Genomic DNA, 22,399 nt, shown 5'->3' with positions numbered 1-22,399 from the left:
TGTGTCGAAATGTGGACTATGCAAATGACCGAGTTATTGGTGTAAGGCTGAAAAAAGCACAAAAAGATCTTCTGGTTGTCCAGGTGTATATGCCAACTTCAGAACATGATGACCAAATTGTAGAGGAAACGTACAATGTAATAGAGAGAATACTGGACGAAAATAAAAAATGCTGCAAAATAGTAATGGGGGACTGGAACGCCATTGTGGGAAAAGGGAAAGAGGAAAACATAGTAGGCAGTCATGGTCTTGGAAAGAGAAATGATAGAGGTGAATGGCTAATTGACTTCTGCAGGGAAAGGCAGCTGATAGTGGCAAATACATGGATCAGGAACCACAAGAGGAGGCCCTACACTTGGAAATCACCAGGGGATAAATACAGAAACCAAATCGGTTCTAGGAGGAAATAAAGCAATAAAAATTATGCTGAATGGAGAAATATTAGAACAGGTGCAAAATATTAAGTATCTTGGAAGCAGGATAGACACCGACTGGAAGTGCAGCACAGAAATTAAAACAAGGATAGCACTGGCAAAAAGAGGCATTTCATAAGAAAAGGAGAATTTTCTGCAGCAGTCTGGATAGAGAACTGAGGAAAAGACTAATAAAATGTTTTGTGTGGAGTGTTCTTCTGTATGGCCCTGAAACATAGACTTTGAGGAAGAAAGACAGAGAAAGGCTGGAGGCTTTTGAGATGTGGACATGGCAGAGAATAGAAAGAATAAGTTGGATAGACAGAGTAAAAAATGAAGAGGTACTGAGAAGAGTGGGAGAGAAAAGACAGTTACTAGATGTAATAAAAAGAAGAAAAAGAAATTGGATTGGGCATATATTAAGAAAGAATGACGGACTAATAAAGCCGGCCGGTGTGGCCGTGCAGTTCTAGGCGCTTCAGTCTGGAACCGCGTGACCGCTACGGTCGCAGGATCGAATCCTGCCTCGGGCATGGATGTGTGTCATGTCCTTAGGTTAGTTAGGTTTAAGTAGTTCTAAGTTCTAGGGGACTGATGACCACAGATGTTAAGTCTCATAGTGCTCAGAGCCATTTTTGACTGATAAAAACAGCTTTAGAAGGTTATGTAGAAGGAAAAGGAAGCGAGGAAGAAAGAGATTTTAGATACTGGATGACGTGATGGACGGTGCAACATACAGCAACTTTGAGAAGGAAGCAATGGATCGCAGAAAATGGAGAGGCAAAGGACCTGCTAATATAACAGAAAGCTGCTGCTGATGATGATAGAAAAATTGAAGTTGGTAATGTTTAATTCAGGTTTTATTCGAAAACTGTTGATATGTGCTTTGGTAACTCTACCATTTACTACGTCGTTTACGAACTGTACCAAAACTACCCGCTCAGAGCGCAGGTCTAGCTTGGAATGACATGTGCAACTAACTTTCTGAAGTTCCTACGTAGCTCAGTTGGGCACTGAAAATGACAGTAATTTGCTGTTATCTGGTCTAGGCATCAAGTGTGTCGACGCAGAGGTTAGCACACCGGTCCCACGTACGGTAGGAGCGGGATTCAGATCACCGACGGGTCATCCAGATTGTGTTTTGGTAGTTTACCTAAAACGATTGAAGCAAAGGCCGGTGTAGGCCCTTCGAAAAGGACTCGGTCGATTTATTCTGCCACCTTTGTCTTATCCAGTAATCTGGTTATTCTCTAATGACTTCTTCGTCGATGGGACGTTAATTAATTTTCCTTTCTTCCTTCTTTAGTCCCTTCTTCACGAGGAAACTCCGCTATTCGCTCTTGATGTGGTTTAGTTAAACAGTGATTAGGTAATTTACTAAGGCAGAGTTAAACCATCAATGACAACTTCACTGTAAATTAACTCTCGAATAGGAGACGGAAGAACTTAAATTTTACGTAACTCTGAAACAAGAACGTTGATTCCGTAGCTGCCTAGCGGAAGCTGATTTAATGGCCAAGCAACGGCGTCTGCACAACTACAAAAGCCGTTTCGCGTGTTATGGGGGAAGAAGCAACCTGTCCACCACCTGAAAAGCTCAGGACTCGGCAGAAATGCTTTGCAAACAAAGCAGCGGATATTGTTCAAAGCGGGGGTAAACCGTAGGCAGCTTGCTTCTTCTGCAGATGGTGATTCCCGTACGGAGAATGCTTGGTGAAAGTATTCTAGTTTTATGGAACCTTTCTGGGTTCATTGAAGATATATTGCCCTGCAAAAATTAAGGACGAGCTACATAAAATGACATAGTATATTAACTGCTCGGTGGAAATGAATAGAAGTGGGGAAGCATGTCACCAGAGGTCTCCCAGTTGTGCACAATAGTTGGACGTTACATAGCGTGAGGTCAGCGTGACTATGGCGCCAAATTGGGCTGGCTTCGCAATATGAGGAAGGGACAAGACAGTATTTGTCAGTCAGGAAGCAGTTACGGTGCACTGTATTTGTGCTTTCCCCATGGCCTAGAGACAGCATTTGGATAACTTCACATGGGGAACAATCATAGGGGCAGTGGAGGAAGTATAAAACGTGTAGCGCGGGATCACACACCTTTGTGTTATGAGCACTGGGGCGCTCCGAACCACAGGTCCTGCTGCCCGAAGGAGAGGAGGTTGTTGACGATAATTAAATACTGCGCAAGATGGCCGCTACGTAGTGCAACAGGCAAGAAGGCACTCATGTCAATCAACGTGTTCAGTTGCAACCACACATAACGGGACTGCAAGGCACGCAGTCTCGCGATCCACAGTGGCACGGCGACTGCATAGGGGTGGACTCTTTGCCCGACTACCAGTACGTTGTGTTCCATTGACCCCCGCATATCGACGGCACCGTTTGCGATGGTGGCAAGAGCAGAAGGATTTGACTGATGAGGATTGAGATCGAGTGGCCCTCTCGAATGAAAGCATGTCCAGTCTGAGTAGTCGTATGGGACGTACCCTCATTTGTCGAGAGGTGGGAACAGGTAATGCTGCCAGGAACATTGTCGAACATGGTCGTCTTGGTGGTCAAGGTGTTATGGTGTAGGAAGACATAATGTTGCGTGGGAGTACTGGTCTCAAAATTGTCCAAAATACGGTATACTCAATGTTAAAAATTATTTTGTTGCTCCTTCCCCATGTGCATCTTTCCAGGGGGTGCATTTGATCCTGACATCATTTTTATGTATGACAATACGTGATGGCATCGAATTGGGCATTTGGAGAAGCTCTTGGGACTAAGGAATATTCGACGAACGGGCTTCCCTTTCCATTCCCCGACTTAAAGCCCATCTAGCACGTGTGGGATGCGTTTGAGAGACGTATTACAAAACGTCCACATGCACCAACAACCATCCAGCAACTGTCAACCGCGCTGATGGAGGAACGGAACACCCTACCACAAGCGTGGGAGCAAGCATTGCCATCCGTGGTAATGACGCACCTTATTATTAGCAGTGTCCCGCCTTTTGTAACGTCCAGGGGGCCATGGGCCATCATGTATAGCGTTGCGGTCAGTTTTGCACAACAGTGTAACAAGTCTGAGCGCAATTGAGCATAAGATTTTCAATATGAAGAAAGACATTCGTACGGCGCTGCTGCAGATATTGTTCTGCTTCCACGGACTCGTTATCGAAGGCTGGACACCCACGTTATTAGATATGTGACACTACCTCTGATTTAACTAAGGCAGAAAACTTAACGTGCTTCTGTTTGTTTAGGGAATGTTTTATGACTGATGTGGATGGATATAGAGAGTTACCTATCAACTGTAAAGTACGGCTGTATCCGCATTTCAATGATGACATTTGTGACTGGATTGTAACTGTCATTTTTGTCTTTGTGAATGATAGTGACTAACGTGGTACTTCTCGGGACGAAATGAGAGATATAAAAATTATAGCATTAGATTTGTTTTTTAATTGTAATTTCTTATATACAATTTTATATTAAAAGCACAACTGATTATTGTTCTCTTTTAGATGTCGCACCTCTGGTTTCTCCATTGTTCCTCATTTCTGTCGGAGGCTGAATGTCATTCCTCATCGAATATCCTGACTGGTCTCTGCATCAGATTTTCAGATCATGTGTTAACAGTTCATCACCTTACCCGTGAAACATTTCTGCTGCCACACGTGTCCAGTCACATTACTACAATGATACCCTCTTCAGTCTTCAGCTTAGACTTTATTAATGACAAGCTTATTGTGGTGGCCAGTGCATTGTTCTAGTACAAAATAAGACTACACCTTTAAATTAAAAAACAGAAATGTTGTAGTTCATCTAAATTTTAGGACGTGTTCCGGGTGATTACTATTTATGTTAGAAAAAAACAGAAATATATGCAATACTCGGAAATGAAACTTAAAGTATCTAAAAGTTATAAAAACATTGCACGGGAATGTAAAAAATATTGGCCGTTGCCGAATGTAGACCCAGAACTACATCGAAAAATATGCATCGCTGAATTGTTGTGCTGAAATAAATAATCACTTATTCGATAGTGGAAGGTATATTGCTAAATTACAGAATATTCTAAACACATTCTAGTTGAAAATTACTAAAAATAAACAGAAATTACTTTCGTTTGTTGCTGCGGTGATAAACAGTTTTCTTCAACCTTATGCTCTCACTTACTGAGAACACAAATGAACAAAAACTAGTGTCACACGGAAAGCACATGATGGGAAGTACATCCCACAATCAGGCTGATACGTGGAAAGTACATCATGTAAAGTATATCCCACAATCAGGAACAGTGAATTTAGTCCAAACCGTGAGCCAGAAAAAAAGATTAAAAGTTGGATGTAGTATTGAGGAAGTTATATCAAAATTACAAAATTATTTCCTTATATTACCACTCAACAAACGAAAATAACTCCCATGTAGCTTTACAAACTCCAAGCATCCTAGAAGATAAAAGTTATCAGTAGAATTTAAACACATCCACAAAGTGAAATAAACACATCTACAAAGTGAAAAATATATGCATAGGCTCATCAGAATTGACACTTACAAAACTGCGAAGTGCATTAAACTAAGTTTTGGACACTACCACAGAAATGGGTTTCAGAACAGTGCAAAGTCACTCTGTCCCACTAAGTGTCATCTCTCAAGGTCATACCCTCCCAGTCCCTCAATTACCTGGCCCGTTCCATTTCCCCTCCACAGCCTGTGACTAGATGTTTCACTGAAAAAATCTAGAAGCGCTGCTGCTGCTAAACCATAAATAATTTGGAGACATGTGACCTATTATTAACTTTCATTTAAAAAAAAATCATTGGAGCTGGCAGAGTCATGAGCACTAAAGCATGCTGTGTGTGCCGATGGAGCAGCATGGACAGGATGGGGGCCGCAGCTGCGCCGTGCCAGTGGACGCTCCTACAGCTGGCTGGGCACAGGGGAGTAGAGCCACTGTAGCTGCGCCAGCTGCTTTGGTGAAGCAGATTCTGTGCCTGGAGCCTCGCTGTTTCTAAGACAGTTTGGGTTCTGTCTATGATTTTGTATAAGGGGTCACTGTTGCGCTGCTAAGGAGAAAAGAACACCTAGCTGTCTTGTCACATATCCCAATACCTAATATCCTGTGGTGACATCTGCCCAGACTTCTGCTGGCTGATGTTTTTAAGACAGTTTGGGTCAAACCTATGACTATGTTGTGATGGACAACTCCAGCGCTGCAAGAAATTTTGTCACTCATGTCCACGGCAGTTACCTGCCCCACCTGCAGCCAGATGGGTGACTATGGCAAGCAGAACTATGGAATCACACGTTACAGTATTGAATACCAAGTAAAGCTAAACGCCACACAAACGCACGAAATTGGTAACAAGGATTGTGACCTTGAGGAGCGACTTTGAGGGAGGGGAAGATGCTAACTTTGTTCGATGTTTTGTAGTCGAGTGGGCACTGACTTCATTGCCCATTACCAAGGGCAACAAGACGGGAACGCCTGCCCAACAGAGCTTCCTCTGAGACACTAGAGAGATGGGACTTCAGACGGAATATGAACTCTGCCCTTCAATAAATGTGTTCACTATATTAACCTCAGAGTTACGTGACTCGATTTACTGCAGTAGGCAATAACTGTTTAGAAGAAGAAGTTTTGTATCCTCTAGCTTTGATTCGACGTTACTTTAACAAATTATCCTTAGTTTCTAACACCACGTCTCAGTCTATTGCTTCTAGGAATCTTCATTCCTACCGTCCGAGCTTCCTAAAAAGAAAACACCATACAAGTATTATCACACTAGTTTTAAGATACCTCCAGCTACGGGAATCGTTTTGTCTCTTGTGCTGCCTTAGCTCGTTCGTAGTGGCAGGCAATATTTTTCCCAGGTCACGCACGCTGTTCCCACACTCACTCAGCTATTCCACTGCAGTGCAAACCTCGTTACCGTTAAGGTGCACGATTCACTGAATGTATTCGACTCGAGTCGCTGATACCGCTTCAGTGATTGCGCCTCAGGACTGGGCGACTCCGTTGCTGCCTTGTATGCTTGAATGGAGGCGGGCCGCCTTTCCACGCGGCTTGTTACCATCGTTGGCTTTGATGCAAATTTCTTCTGATTTTCCAATTTTTCCGCCTACTGGGGACGATTACGCACTAGATATGCAAACGAGCGGAAAAATAGTCCACTGACGAGTTAGAATTTAAAAGACGACAAAATTAGGACCGAAGCAAAGTATCAAAAACTGGTCAAAAGATGCATCTTTCACTGACTAGTACACAACCATTCCGATTTATACTTGTAGCACTGGGTTCTCTAACTACATGTAATGCGAATCCTAGTGCGCTAGGTACTTGGTATAATTTAAAAGATATTTGAACCTTTCATCGTCACGTTCTTATCGAGCTACAGGCTCTTCAGTGACTATTACACATATTACGTTCTGATATAATACTAGACATCCTATACGAAAGCAATCTCACACCAAACAATGTGGAAATATGTCAAGGTAAAATTCACTGCCCAGCACATTAATGTGACCACTACCTGTGTTCGACATCAACATGCAGTAACCACTCACAGACGGCGGGCGGCAGCACTAGCAGTGGAGGGTATGTAAATGTGTCAGGGACGCGGAAAACAGTGCAATCGTTGTCATAATGTGGAAACGGAACGTTTTGTCTGACGTCCAGAAGCGCACAGTGATTGGCTTTCGGGCCAAGGGTTTGTAAACTGTCCGAGTACCGCCTTGGTCAAAGTATACCCTGCATGGCAAAATGGCGCTATCCGAAACCGGCGCTGAGGCGTCTGTGGTGCAGCACGGTCCATAACAGGTACTTATATGGATATGGTGTCTGTTCTTTCGGACATGTCCGAAAGAACAGACACCACTGATGACAAGTAGCCGTCTAGAACGAAATTAGAATTAAATATTAATACCTTCAGCTGCTGACGGGCGTTGATATATGTCAATGGAGACAGGTGATAATGTGTGCCCCGACCGGGATCCGAACCCGGGACCTCCTGCTTACATGGCAGACGCTCTATCCATCTGAGCCATCGAGGGCACAGAGGATAGTGCGGCTTCAGGGACTATCTCGGCCACGCCTCCTGCGAGACCCACATTCTCAACTTATATGCCCACTCACTACATTCGTAGTGTCCCTACCCAACACACTCATTACTCGTGGAAGATGTTCTTATCAAGTCCCGTAAGAGCTCGGGTAATATGTGTGAATCTGCACAGAAGAGGAAGGTCATGGCCGGTATTGCCATAACTATATACTTATAGGGATATGGTGTCTGTTCTTTCGGACATGTCCGAAAGAACAGATACCTGTCCCCGTTGACATTTATCGACGCCCGTTAGCAGCTGAAGGTATTAATATATAATTCTAATAGATAACAGGAGAGAACGACGGCTGCGGAGATGTTACGGGCCAATACACCTGCAACTGTTGAGCAACTGGCCACCCCGATGAATCCAAAGGCTACCAGCAGTGTCTCTTCAACGACCGCTCAGCGGACGTTGTTGCGTATGGGCCTCCACAGCAGACGCCTGGTTCGTGCACCCATGCTGATTGCTGTTCATCGTCGACGAATGCTGGAATTTGCACGCCAGTATCACAGCCAGACGCCTACTGAGTAGCGACACGTGGCCTTTTCAGATGAATCACGTTTTATGCGCCATCGGACAGATGGCCGTCGGAGTGTACGGCGCGAAACTTCTGAAAGGAAACACCCTGCAACAATCGTCGGACGGGCCCAGGCGAGAAGGCTTTCCCTGGGTTATCTTATCATTCTGGAGGGGACAGTGGACTAACAGACGTATGCATCTATCCTTGGGGAGCATATTCAGCTGTACATGCAGTCTGATTTTCCTCGGCACAATGGCACCTACCAGCAGGACAATGGGACGTGTCACATAGTTCGCTTTGTACGTGCACGGTTCGAAGAGACCAGGATCAGTTTTCCGTACTCTTCTGGCTACCAGACTCCCCAGATACAAGCCCACTCTGGATCTGCACGACCACCTCGATCGGGCTATTCGCGCCATGAGTCCTCAAGCGAGGAACTTGGCGAAGATGGCTACCGCACTGGAGTCGGCATGGCTCCACATCCAAGTCGGTTCCTTGCAGAAGCTCACTGACTCTCTCCCTGAAGGTCCCGCAGCGGTCCGTGCTGCAGAAGGTGGTCATTCAATCTTTTTACAGGTGTTCACATTTAAGTATAATATTCTGTCAACCGTAGCCGGTAGTTAGTTATTAAATAAGAGCAGTAAGTAGTTGCTTCAGTCATGTCGCAAACATTCCAGCGTACTTTTGTGCTTAACAGTTCTTACAAAAAGTCGTAGAAAATTCACTTAATGCCTTGGAGGACCTAATCATGGTAATTAAAGATGGAACGAAAGTCAGATTTTGTCATGTTGTTGGCTCCAAATTTACTTGAGAGAGAACGCAGAAAGTTGAGATTTTAAGAATAAACTGGCATTTTGCATTTTACAGGGAACCTCACATAATCTAAATCAAGATATCTAGATAGCACGATACATTTGAATCAAGTAAATCCTAGTTGTTTGCACGAAATGTTAGCATGTATATAGGGTGTCCCAAGATATACTGGGGATTTGTTTTCGTGAAATCGAAAACGCATACCCTTTATTTTTTTCTATTTGACCTGAATAACTCACATATCATATATTATTACAATTAAATTATTGTAATACGTGCCGATTTGACGCTAAACATGAAACTAGAAAACTTTTCCTATGTGGAGGGATTGTGGAACTTAATGACTGTTTGGTAAATTAAACACCAAATTGCCCAAATTCTGTTTGTTCACTATTTAACATGTAAAAACATTAGTCTCTAAATTTTCGTTTCAAAGTTTGTTTTCTGCAGTCAGGATAAATCTTTCGGTGTTCTTGTACGCAACGTAACAAAAATTGTTTATGTTCCTTCTCAACCGAGATTTAACCATGAAAGTCTTGCATCAACTTGACCGCTCTTTCAGCTGTATCATTCACTGCTCTCAGTACTGAAACCTTCTTTCTGATTTCTTGAAAGGAAACATTGTTTGACCACATGACAGGACATTCGTGGAGAAAACTGTCATCAATTTTAAGACGATGGAAAAAAAAATGGTTCAAATGGCTCTGAGCACTATGGGACTCAACTGCTGAGGTCATTAGTCCCCTAGAACTTAGAACTAGTTAAACCTAACTAACCTAAGGACATCACAAACATCCACGCCCGAGAGAGGATTCGAACCTGCGACCGTAGCGGTCTTGCGGTTCCAGACTGCAGCGCCTTTAACCGCACGGCCACTTCAGCCGGCTAAGACGATGGAACAGTGACTTGCTTCTGACTGAAATGAAGTCGTTGATGTTTTTCTCTGTAATTGAGAGAGAGCAAACCAGTTAACAAAATTGTGATGTAAACAGAAAACTAAAGAAACAACGTCTCTATTCATTTATTTAACTCATCATGCAATGGACCGTGAAGTTCTTCCTTCGAAGAGATGTAGCGGTTAGCATGAGCTGATAAATTATCTTTGGTTAAATTTTCAACCAGTTTTACTTTTGTTTCTAGGTCCACATCGTCGTCAAACAGTGACAAAATAGAAACTTCATCAGTCAAATACCATAAATGCTGGCATATCTTCCGTAGAGCTGCTTTGAGATGTCTTTATCTATTTTTTCGTATGCCTTCATTGACTTCAAAAAGCACAAATCTTGGTAGGGTGCCTTTACTGCCAAAATACACTGCAGCCATGGCTTGACGTAGGATGTCACGATGAACAGGCAAGCGTCAAAAAGCGCTACCTTCTCCTTGCTCGAAATTTTTAACTAAGCGCAAAGTAATGATATTTTTAGAGAATATATAGCTCTCACCATCCATTGAGCTTGGTGTATGGCACCTGGAGGCCGTATCTTGAATTTTCTGTCTGTATCTCCACCTAACAATATAACAGAAAGCTCTATCAGCTCTCGGTAATCGTCTCTGATTATTTCTTTTGTCAGTTCAGTGCGGTAAAACTCAAGCAGATTCTCAATTTCTGAAACAGTCAGGTGCATTGCGACGTTTTCCTTGTAGTACTGCCGAGCGGGATTAGCCGAGCGGTCTAAGGCGCTGTCGTCATGGACTGTGCGGCTGGTCCCGGCGGAGGTTCGAGTCCTCCCTAGGGCATGGGTGTGTGTGTTTGTCCTTGGATAATTTAGGTTAAGTAGTGTGTAAGCTTAGGGACTGATGACCTCAGCAGTTAAGTCCCATAAGATTTCACACACATCTGAACATCTTGTAGTACTTTATGTTATCTGGATCTACACTTTTCCAATTATCTCGGAACTTTTTGAAGAGTGGAATATCAGGACTTGTTGTCACTGAACTGATTTTTACCTGTAACACGTTTTTTAACACTAGTTCATACACGTGGTGGCGGCAAGGAAGAAAAAAAATGACACTTCTGTTAAGTTTTTGCTCGGGTAGCACAAAGGCACCATTGATATGACCTGTATTTGAAGCCGTAGTATCACAACAAAGAAACTGCACTTTGTCTTCGAGATTTCAGTCCACAATCGCGTTCCAAACAGCTTTCGCCTGTTCACATCCTGAAGAGTTTTCCAACCTTGGCACAGCAATAATTTGCTCTTTATTTCTGTGTGAAATAACTATCGGAAGACGTTCTTCTTTTGATTCCCGATCATGTGTAGTTGTCAATAGTTTGCCATCCCAATGAACAGTCACAACATCTGGTACCTCGTTTTGAAAATTAACTTTTATAGCTTCCACACTCTCTTTCCGTTTATCTGTACGAAATCTTTGAATCGAGGACTTACTTATAGGAAATTATCCAAGAGCCTCAATGGTAGCTTCAAGAATATACACTGAATCTCTCACACTCAGCTGACACCTATCTAGCGCTGCTACTAATTTTGGAGCAATGAAATTTTTCCGCATAGTTGTTTTACTGGTTCCAGATTTTATGTTCTCAATCAGAGTTGAGAAATTTTCTGGCAAACACATCTCATTTTCATTACAATCTGAAGATGAGTCATTTTGTAATGCTTCATGAGATGCTGTCGAAGGAGCTGACGCAGAAAATATTTAGCACGTCGGTTTTCTTCCTGAATAGTTCTGATGCGTGACCTTTCCTTTTTATTAGCCAGTTTCTTGTCCACCCTAGCTAAGTGACCAGGCCGACTTGGCTCTCTCTGTCGCTGTAAAAATATTTTATCTCCATTTATTTTCATTAACTGAAGTGCATCGGCGTGTGAAATGTCGAACAAATTATCCAACTTGTTGACAAACTCGTGTCGGCACTGCTCAAATAACTTTTGAGTTTTTTGTGCATTTTTTTGCAACTTCTCCCCAAACTTGATATAGGTTCACTAATTTCTTCACACAGTTAGGTACAGATTTGGTAGGTATACGCGCCTTTCCCCCAAAGATCATACATTCCCGGATAGTGAGTTCTGCGCTTTCACTGCCAGTTAAATTCACTACCCGGATATTATAGAATAAAACTGCTAGAACTTGTCCATTAGATGGCAGTTTTGAACGATTTATCTGATGTTTTACTGCACCTATGAAAAATATAGTCGTTTTAGAACTACTATGTAATTACCAAATACAGCCAACCTGACACGTTTCAATGCAAGTCGGCACGGGCTGCCAATATCCTAAGGCTCTGTGCGATGGACAAATAGTAAATTGTGTGCGACACTTCCCCTGTGAGTGATGAATGTATCCTACTTCAATAAACTGTTTGTATAATGATACGTGAACTGTGTGCAGGTGATACTGAAGCGGGCTCTAGGCATTGGCTGTAATGGATTTTCATAAAGTATTAATGGCTCGTCCGTTAATGTACACTGTCCGCGAGTGAAATGGGAAAGGATAAAAATGACATTTTCACATAGTGCAAACTTAACGGCAGAGAAACAGGCTCGAGCTAATATTTGGTTTATCCAACATGCAGCGCAGCAACCAATCACATTACATGGTGTACGATACAGTAACCAAACGACGCGCATGATTTATTGTGTGATAGTACTTGGAATATATTACCGACAGCACCATGAAAGATCTACCCTCTATAAACACACAAGAAAAGTATTCCCAGCTCTTTCATTTGATTACAGACCTTTAAAAGGCACTTAGTTTTGTTAGAATAGATAAATGGCAAGTAATACCTGGACGTCGGAATGGGGAACGTTTTGTTTTGAGAGATCAGTAGGTTAGTTCACGTGTGGAACTTCTTCTTGCGACTGCAAGGGTTGACTCAAGTCTCACATTAAGCGTATTTGTTTTGTGTTACTGCATGTTTTCGTATCATCCGAAGGATACACGAAATCAGCGAATGAAAAACTACAATTCTTAATGAGTTGCTTATAGTCTTTGAACAGCACCGTCACCAGTTCGTAAAAAGTACTGAGTAGAAGAGTGTCTAAGAGGTAAGCAACAAATCACTGATTATACGGTATCTCCCCCTAGAGAGTTAGTGCGGCGTCATCTTGGTCCTTGCCATGGGAGAGGCAGCTTCTTTTAGATCGTCTGTTTCGCCTCCACTGATACGTTTTCATTCGATCTCGAGGTCTGGAACAGAAAGAACAACCTTGAAGAGCACTTTAGTATGTTTTGAAAACCACATTTGTACTGTTGGCAGCGTGTATTTTGGAGATTTATACTGTCAGAAACAAATGACGCGAAGATATAATTGTTGTACTGCTGTAACAGCATTAATCATTGTATGAGTATACAGTGAAGCATGTCATGTGTACTAAGTTCATGGAAAGACGTCAAACATAATAGTGTCACAAACATGCAATCTTTGAGAGTTGGTTGATGCTCTACAACTCTTTGTCACGCAGTGCATTCCGAGACGCCATAATGTTCCCCAGACTCCAACGCCGACAAATTATCTTCCCACAAAAGAAGAATAACGCTATTACCATTAGTTTGTTGACGACGATGTGTGGTTTATGAATAACTGGCTGTGGTCAGAGTAAAATTATGTAAATATATGACCTTGGATGATGTACTATCATTGGCTATTATATGAAGAGCGATGCGCCAACAAACTTTACGTATACTGTCAGGCTACGAAGCAGAACATTGTTGTCACACAGGAGATAAAGTCTATCGTGACACGGTATTCTACAAGGATATCACATAAGAATGGCTTTTGTCCACTTCAAGCGAGTTGACCCTTACGAGTGTTACACATATTTGTCTCTTCACCTTCGTCCATAGACCATTCTTCTTATTTTGGACAATATTTTATTTGCTAACTTTGACATTGAACTGAGACGCTATTGTTAACAGGAATAACTCGCTTTCTTAAATATCAATGCAGAGTGCTATAGCGACAAGCAAGAAGACGTCGCCATTGTCGGAACAAAGGCAGCGAACCTGGCAGTGACATAATGCACTAAAGTACGCCAAACTAAGCCGTGAGAGTAGATCCTACCTGGCATTTTGACGCTGAATAACCACCAACATTTTGGTGCAAACGAAGACCTATTCTTCATCAAATGTTAATTGTTAGTGTCCACTATTGGCATATTAAATGCAAGCAGGAGTATAAGTACCATGAAAGCTTTGCTGCTACTGAGCCACTATGCAATAATCTGTTTACATCAGGAAACAAGAGACAATTATCATTCTGCCGAAAACGTACAGATAGTTCTGAAACTGTACGAACTTACTAAGGATTCCTGTTGCGCGACGATCTGATCAATCGGCGTTAGGATGCAATCCAGGCATTATCTATGTGCAAGCCATGGTCTCAATTTTGCGTAATTTTCAAATTATTTGTGTCGAACTGTGTGAATTGTTCACTGTTTTTACGGTGTTTGTCAATAAATGCTTAGTAACGCCACCACGAAATTTATTTGAAGTAGATTAGCTACCCACATTTCGATTCATAGCCACATAGGTTACCTGTTTTCAGCTTTGAACGAATCCATTGTGCTACAGGAACTGTTGCAAGGGACTACGTCTGCAAGACCAAGACACCGAACTGGTAGGGAGGAGTTCTAAGTGTCAAGTCACTAAGTTGATCCAGAAAAGGGGTAACTCTTGCAGTGTCAAGAGGGACGGAACGCTTTCTTGCGCGAAAGTACTGTACTGTTCGTCACCTATAGAGCTTTCTAAGACTCGTGGCTAGAGTGAGAAATATCTATGGAGGTTTTAGTGCCACGGACGGAACTTGTACGTTGAGGGAATGTCAATGCCGAGGACAGTCAAACAATTTGTTGCCGCACAATGCGTCTTACGCCTTGTAGGAAGCTCCAGCTAAGTACCTGTATCGCCGAATGTTAAGCTCCGCAGGTAGGCTTATCGCCAGTATAAATATATGTGTTTTTAGTTCCTCATCAGATTTTAATTTACATTAAAGGTTACATTGTGTTATGGAGCATTTATTTTATAGTTTTTCAATAAGAAGTGTGCTGGTAGTAAAGTTGTAAAACTACTGTGGGCTACCGTAGACTAACGTAAGTAAGCGTTAGAGATGCGCTCTACCAAAACTAGGGTTCGGTAGTTTAGGTAAAGTACGTAAATGACGTAGTAAATGGTAATATTACCGGTAGCATTGGCAGCATTGGTAGAGAAAGAAACGAATGAATATCTGACAGATAATCTGAACAGACGACTCCTCTTTGTTTTTATTTTGTTTGTTTGTTTCGCATATAATTAGAACCGCACATCGTTCAGAGTTAGTTCATTGTGTAGCTTACATCCTTACAAAACAAAAATTGCATTTTATAATAAATATTAGTTGATCACGTAACTTCTGCGCTTTTATGTAAGCAAAGCAATTACTTTTGATGCAAGTACAGTTTACAAGCTCAAACAGCTATACAACTATTGCTATTATTACGTACTCAAGAGAACGTTCCTCATCAAAGGCAAGAGTTTCCGGCTATTATTGATCAGGGAGGCAATTGTTTGTGACTAACAGAAACATGTTTTATAGAACCTCGTTTAAGTACTGAATCGATGCTTGATATGCTTTTGCTTTACATTTTTTAATTTAACTTTTTTTGATGAAACTGCGTTTTCTAGCGCTGTGTGATAAATCTATTTTTATGTTAACTTTGATTCAACAATTTTGGGATAAAACCTGAATTAAGCATTGACATTTTCAATTTTACGAGAAATACAGTTTATCTGAAAGTAACAGACTGGAGAATAAAAATGTGCCATAGGATATGTGGCCCTTCATATATCCACACTCAGTTTCTAGACGTTTTAATACTTCTGGTTTCTATGGGAATATAGTAAGACACTGATCGCATACGCAAACAAAGGGATAAAAATGAGGTAACGCCCAATAGGTATCCAACACACTAAATGTACAGGTATTGTCTTTATGATCTGACAACTCTCTTCTAAGCTGTCACTATTACACAACAAAGGTCACGCGCATTTTCAGGAGAGAGAACAAGCATAGCCTATGGAAGTTTCTCTGATAACCTTGGCCACGTAAGATCTTAGCCGCATTACCTGTACATTAAGTGTGGTACGTACCAATAGGGCGTTACCTCATTCTGATCGCTTTGTCTGCATATGCGATTTGCGTCTTGCTAGATTTCTCTAGAAACGAGAGGCGTTGAACCGCCTAGAAACTGAGTGAGGATAGAAACTGCGCAACCGAATTAAAGGATCACTTTTTCAAAACCTCATAATTACCTCGTACTGCACCGCATAAATTCGAAATTTGAGTCAAAGGTGCGTAGAGCCTGCTTCTATAATGGTGCAAAAGCCTGTCAGGAACTTCGAGATCAATTAAGACTAATGGCTGCTCTGGCGCCAGAAATTAGGCAAACCGCAACAAAGGGGTGTTGAAGTGGTTGTCTATCATCCAGGCGCTACAGAAGCCTCCAGGCTGATTTGGTATCGAAATTTCTGAAGATACATTTCTAGCGTTCGCAACAAAACTTCGTGCCTGGCACCGAGGGTGTTGCCTAACGAGGGGGTCTTGGGCCCTTTGCTGTTTTCTTCACGTACATGCACTTCCGCATGAACACTTCACAGGAGGATGGAAAACAAGATGATAGATAAACCATACGTACCCTTTGATACTTCTGATCACGTTCAGATTTCGGCGGATGGTTTTAAACGGGTCCTAGTGGTCCCAAACTGTACACCAGAAGCAAAATTGTGCTAGCGCTGCAATTCAAAGGAGTCCTATATAGTGAAAATAAGAAGGACTTAAATTTATCACTGAGTGCTAGAAAACTCAATTTCCTAAACAGGTAAAAAGAAACCCAAAAGAACAAAATATCAAACATAGATTCAATACTTCGTCTGTATACCATAAAAGATGTTTCTGTTATTAATAAACAGTTTTCGGATTTATCAATAATAACAGGAAACTCTTGCTTTTGATCATGAAGAAGAACGTTCTATAGAGTACAAAATGACAACAATGATTATTTAATATTTTTGTATGTTATTGCATGTAAACTTTACTTGCACCAAAACTAATTGCTGTGGTTACAAATGAACAAAAGTTAAGAGATCAATTAATTTCTATTACTTATAAAATCCAATCCATATATTTTAAGAATATATAATACTCAATAGATTAACATTGAATGAAGTGCGGTTCTAATTATGTGCAACTCAAAAAAACAAACAAACAGAAAACAAAGAGAAGTCGTCGGCTCCCATTTTCTCTCTTACACATCTATTTACATTTCTTTCCCTACCATTGTTACTAATACTATCGGTAATCCTATCATTTTGTAAGTCATGTATGTACTGTACCAGAACTGCAGAACCGTAGTTTTGATAGAGTGCAACTCTAACAGGTAATAACAGTTATCCCAATTGCAACAGTTTCCTTTGACAGGTATTTGACTCTTAATTCTCCTTCTTTTCCTTCCCCCTTTGTCGCGCATTGGTACAGGGCCGCCAAGGTTATCAACGGATTTGGCACGGTTAATTTGAAGGGCGGCTGGACGCTCTCCCTGTCGTCAATCTGTAACCCCTGGGGACGGAATGTGTGTACCCGAACCATCTGCATGTAATGTTATTCACGTGAAGTTGGGTGAAAGTTTTTATAGATTTTTGTGAAGGCAGGGCGTCGGTACCAGCCCGGTATTCACCAATAGAGATGTGTGAAACTGGCTGAAAACCATATCCAGGCTGGCCAGCACACCAGCACACCGGCCCTCGTGGCTAATCCGCCAGGCGGATTCCATCCGGGGGAAACGCACATTGCCCTCCACCCTTCTCCCTCCTTCCCCTACACCCCCCTCCCCGCCCCATAATCAGCACTTTAACACGCATGGCTGATCGAACAGGTGTGGTATTTGATTCTTAATTCATGATTACTGAACTTTCGATACACCCAGGCTTTAGAAGTGTAGCTCTCACTATATATGGCCGGACGGCTTGTCTAACGTAGCGATGATAAATTATATACAGGAAACTTCCTCGTGAATCAATCTGTTAGAGAAAATCATATCAGAAACGCTATAGTAGTTCCTGAGATTTCTTTTCACATACAGACAGAAAAACGCGGCGGGGGTCTTTGATTCACCAAAGTTTAGTCAATTTGCACGAAATATCTATAAATTCTACACAAAATCCTCCCTAGTGAATCAGTCTAGGTGCTAGTGAAAACCGTATCAGAATTCGTACAGTAGCTCCTAGATTAGCCTTCATACGCAAACAGAAAACCGCGGAGGTGGATTTTAATTTATAATACGTCGCGACAGCAGCACAAAATGTGCAATGAAGAATTCGTGCATCATTAGTAACTACTCTCCCTGTGCTTCACAGAAATGAGAGCAATCCTACCAGACCGTGTTAACGAAGAGCGTGCTACAACTGATTTTCATCGTATCCGTCCATCATAAACCTGTCGCGAGGGGTGAGCTCGTTAGGTTTCTAGACAAAACATCTGCTGTAGCCAATTAACTGCACATTGTGCTAACTGAAGAACGTGTTTTACGTCTCTTACAGAACGTACTTGTGCAAGGGTATCCTCGAAACCCAGTCGTTTAGTCTGAAGGAGGTGTCTCTAGTGGGAAATAATCGAGACCACTCAATCTACAGCCGATCCCAGCATCATTCCTTTTCAAATTTTTTGTTGCGTTTCCTACGTACCGTATTAGAATATTCCAGTTTCTCTCACGTGAAATTATGTTGAAAAATCGACATCCTTGTAACTTTAATCGTGTACACCTGAGAATTATCCTGGAAAATTTTCATATTCTGCCTAATGTTCAATACCTTTTAGGGTTTAGTTCAAAAATCGTGATAACCCACAATCTACTGTTCCCTCCGAGGACGCAATATTCTTTTTGCGTACCTCGTCTTGCATAACTATATATTTGGAAATATTTCCGCAGGTAAATTTGCATTTGATTTATTGCTTCGCATATCCCCTTGTACTTGTAAAATGCTACTTGTAGGCATGTTTTGAGGTCGCAGAGTGTCTTTCACTTTACTTTGCAAGTATATCCCGTAAAATGACCAAGAAAGTAGCATGTCAGTATCTTTCAGATTCCGGTGCGGTATGCAACATTGTTTTCATATTGTTATTGCCTGTGCGGTTAATTACTGTAATTCTTCCCTCTATACAACTGCATATTTATAACTGCTGGCTACAGGTGAATTTACCTTCTAACAGGTTCTCATGTTGAATGCAATGGTGTGTTTTGATGCTACTGATATTAACGCTGTGCAGTTTTGAATGTGTGGTTATCACATTAATTAGTTCTGCTTTGTACCAAATACTTCCAACAGCGCAGTGTAGTGTAGTTGGGTGGACATTTTTTTAGTCTCTGTTACACACAAATTTCCTGTTTTAGATTTGATTCTACTTATAAGCTCACTATTAGTCATTGCCCTGGAAAATATGATCACGCTATTGTTTCTTGTTTGTCTACCTATGTGACATTGGAATCAAATGTAGTATGTGATCAATGAAGGACCGCTGTAAAGCATTTTATTCTACATTTACATATATACTTCTCAAGCCACCTTGCAGTTCGTGTGGTGGAGGGTACTTTCTGTACCAGTGCCATTTCCCCATTGTCCTGTTCCAGCCGTGAACAGTTCGTGGGAAGAACGATTGCCAGTAAGCCTTTCTTTTTTTAAAATTTGTGTTAAGATCTTATGGGACCAAACTGCTGAGATCATCGGTCCCTAAACTTACACACTACTTAATCTAACTTAAACTAACTTACGCTAAGGACAACACACACACTCATGCCCGATGGAGGACTCGAACCTCCGACGAGGTGAGCCGCGCGAACCGCGGCAAGGCGCCGGAGACCTCGCGGCTAGTCCGCGCGGCTACCCCGCGCGGCCCAGTAAGCCTCTGTGGGAGTTCACATCCCTCTAATTTTATCTTCATGGTCTTTTCGTGACATATACATAGGAGGAAGCGATATAATTTTTGACTCTTCTCGGAAAGTACACTCTCGGAACTTTTAACAATATATCATACCGTGATGCAGATCAATTCTCACGCAACGTCTGCCAATAGAGTTCGTTGATAGCCTCTGTAACATTTTCGCGTTTATTAAATGAACCTGTAACGAAACGCGCTGCCCTTCTTTGAATCATCTCTAGTTGTCTCTATCAGACGTATCTGGTACGGATCCCATATTTTGTAGGTTATATAAGCTATAGTGCATGCTATCTTGTTACTTGTGTTATGTACGCCGTCGAACAGTGGACGTGTGCTGAAGTCAAGTAACAGGATTCTTATGAGTAAAGAACTACGTTATTTCGTTTCTCTTGGTAGTCCTAAACCACATTTGTACTCTGTGAGGGCCACCATGTATATTGGCTAAATAATGTACTGTAATTTCAGCGTCTGCATGTAAAATTTCTACTTTGTCTTTGACAGCTAAAGCTCTCTCCATTGTTAGAGAGTTCACTGACACTGGCGATGTTATCGCCTTTACTTGGCCTGATGCGGGGGTGATTGGCACCCAGAGATGGCAGTGATTTTTGAATGTGTTGCTGGTGATGGATTGTTGATAATTTTTTATACTACATTTGATTCCAATGTCATCTGTGCCTGTTGAGTTATGATGATTAATAGCTATTGTCTCTTTTGGCTGAGGATGATCCAAGCATCTATCGAGGGAAGCAAGTGGCTGGATGAGTCCAGATATTGGAAAGTTCTGTCCAAGTACTGGCATTGCTGTGTTTCCAAGGTTTATTGTGAAAGGCGAAGCAGATCTTGCAGTGCCCCGTGTCTGGAACGGTGGAGTTCCTTAGTGGAGCTGCGGACATGGACGAGGAGCGGTATATTGCAAAGGATGCTCGTGATGGATTCTTCGGAAGGTTAACTTTTCACACGTTTGTGCATTTGAGTTTTGTACGTCTTGGTCAGCCTGCATTCTGCATTGAACTCTGAGTGGAACGGAGTGGTGGTCACCTTTAGAGTGCCATTCCTGTCAGAGAATTTTTCAGAGTTGCTAACCTGCAGCATCCACTCAGTGTCAACATCTATGCGTGGACAGAAAAAGAATATTTTGAATCATGAGGCACACACCTCAGTGGGACATGTGCAGGACTGCAGTGTCTGCTGAGGGCTACAGTGCGTTCCGAATCGTGAGCTGACAACAGGATGATGAGGTAGCTCATATGTAGGTGGTGACAGGTATGCCTACTTGTCATTGCTGTGACTGACAACGCTAGACATGTTTGTTTTGTGGTAGGTGGTACATCGTTCGCCGTAAAAGGGAAAACGTCCAGTGGGCCTTGAAGATAATCATCTAGTCGAGAACATAGGTCCTAATGCGTCAGGAAATCATAGTCGGAGCCACCCGCAGCTGATAAAAATAGTCGGCGTTAGCGTATTGTGTGGTAGGTCCACAGTGGATTCGATTATTGCAATTACTCAAATGTTCAAATGTGTGTGAAATCTTATGCGACTTAACTACTAAAGTCATCAGTCCCTAAGCTTACACACTACTTAACCCAAATTATCCTACGGACAAACACACACACCCATGCCCGAGGGAGGACTCGAACCTCCGCCGGGACCAGCCGCACAGTCCATGACTGCAGCGCCTAAGACCGGTCAGCTAATCCCGCGCAGCTTGCAACTACTGAGATATAGTGTCCCTCTTTAGAGCCACTGGATTGTCTTTCTCAGAGGTGCGTCGATAGAAGTATGTGATCTTTGGCTTGTGGTCTGTTATCAAGTCACATTTGATCCTGCAGACAACTAAAAGAAATTTCTTAACTTTCTGTATCGGCGAGTAATTTCGTTGTATCCCTGATACCGTTTCAGTCAGTTTGGAGCCCATATCGACTACCGATGGTGATATTAATTTGAGTACGGTGTTATTTTCGTGGATAGTGTTCATTTTACTGGTATACACTTCCTGTAATAGCACTATCCCAAATTCAGAAAGCTGAACAAGTCATTTCTGTATCGTATTTTTACGTCACTGCTGATTTTATTCAGGTTAGCCTAAATCTGTTGGCCACCTTTGTAGTTAATATTTGAATTATGCAACCGTGAAGAGTTGAAACGCATTTTCTGCTACTCTAGGCTTTCCTGGTATGACATGATTTACTCGTAAACTTAACTGTGCGTCTAATGTAGTGTGACTGATAGTTAAAACGCCATGAACCCCCTAATATTTGTATAGTTAATACCCAGGCTAATAATATTTGTTACTTCTCCTTTTTCATTGTATAATGAGACAAATCCAGTAGAGGTAGCTCTAACAGAACTACGGTTGGGTCGTTTTGATACAGTACATAAATGGCATAGTACGATTGCCGGCAGTGTTGGTAAGGAAAGAAACACAAATGAATGTGTGGGCGAGAAACTAGGAGCCGACAACTTCCCTTTCTTTTTTGTTTGTTTATCTGATGTTTTTAACACAGAGAGAAGCGCACATCGTGTGTTGTTAGTCCATTTTGTATCTTATACTCGTATAAGTCATAAAAAATTAGCTGACTGTGTTACTTCTTCGGTTTTATGTAACCAAAGAAACCACGAGTACTTTTGA

At 42.0% G+C, this 22,399-nt stretch overlaps 1 non-coding gene across 1 annotated transcript; it reads right to left on the bottom strand.

The window, feature by feature from the left end:
- Positions 1-7,388: 7,388 nt before the first annotated feature.
- On the bottom strand, positions 7,389-7,463 carry Trnat-ugu. Its single transcript has one exon. It is a non-coding gene; the product is annotated as a tRNA-Thr (tRNA).
- Positions 7,464-22,399: the final 14,936 nt, after the last annotated feature.

This window comes from Schistocerca americana, chromosome X (genome assembly GCF_021461395.2).
Source record: "Schistocerca americana isolate TAMUIC-IGC-003095 chromosome X, iqSchAmer2.1, whole genome shotgun sequence".
Lineage (NCBI taxonomy): Eukaryota > Metazoa > Arthropoda > Insecta > Orthoptera > Acrididae > Schistocerca > Schistocerca americana.
This window is presented reverse-complemented; position numbering and strand designations above follow the sequence as displayed.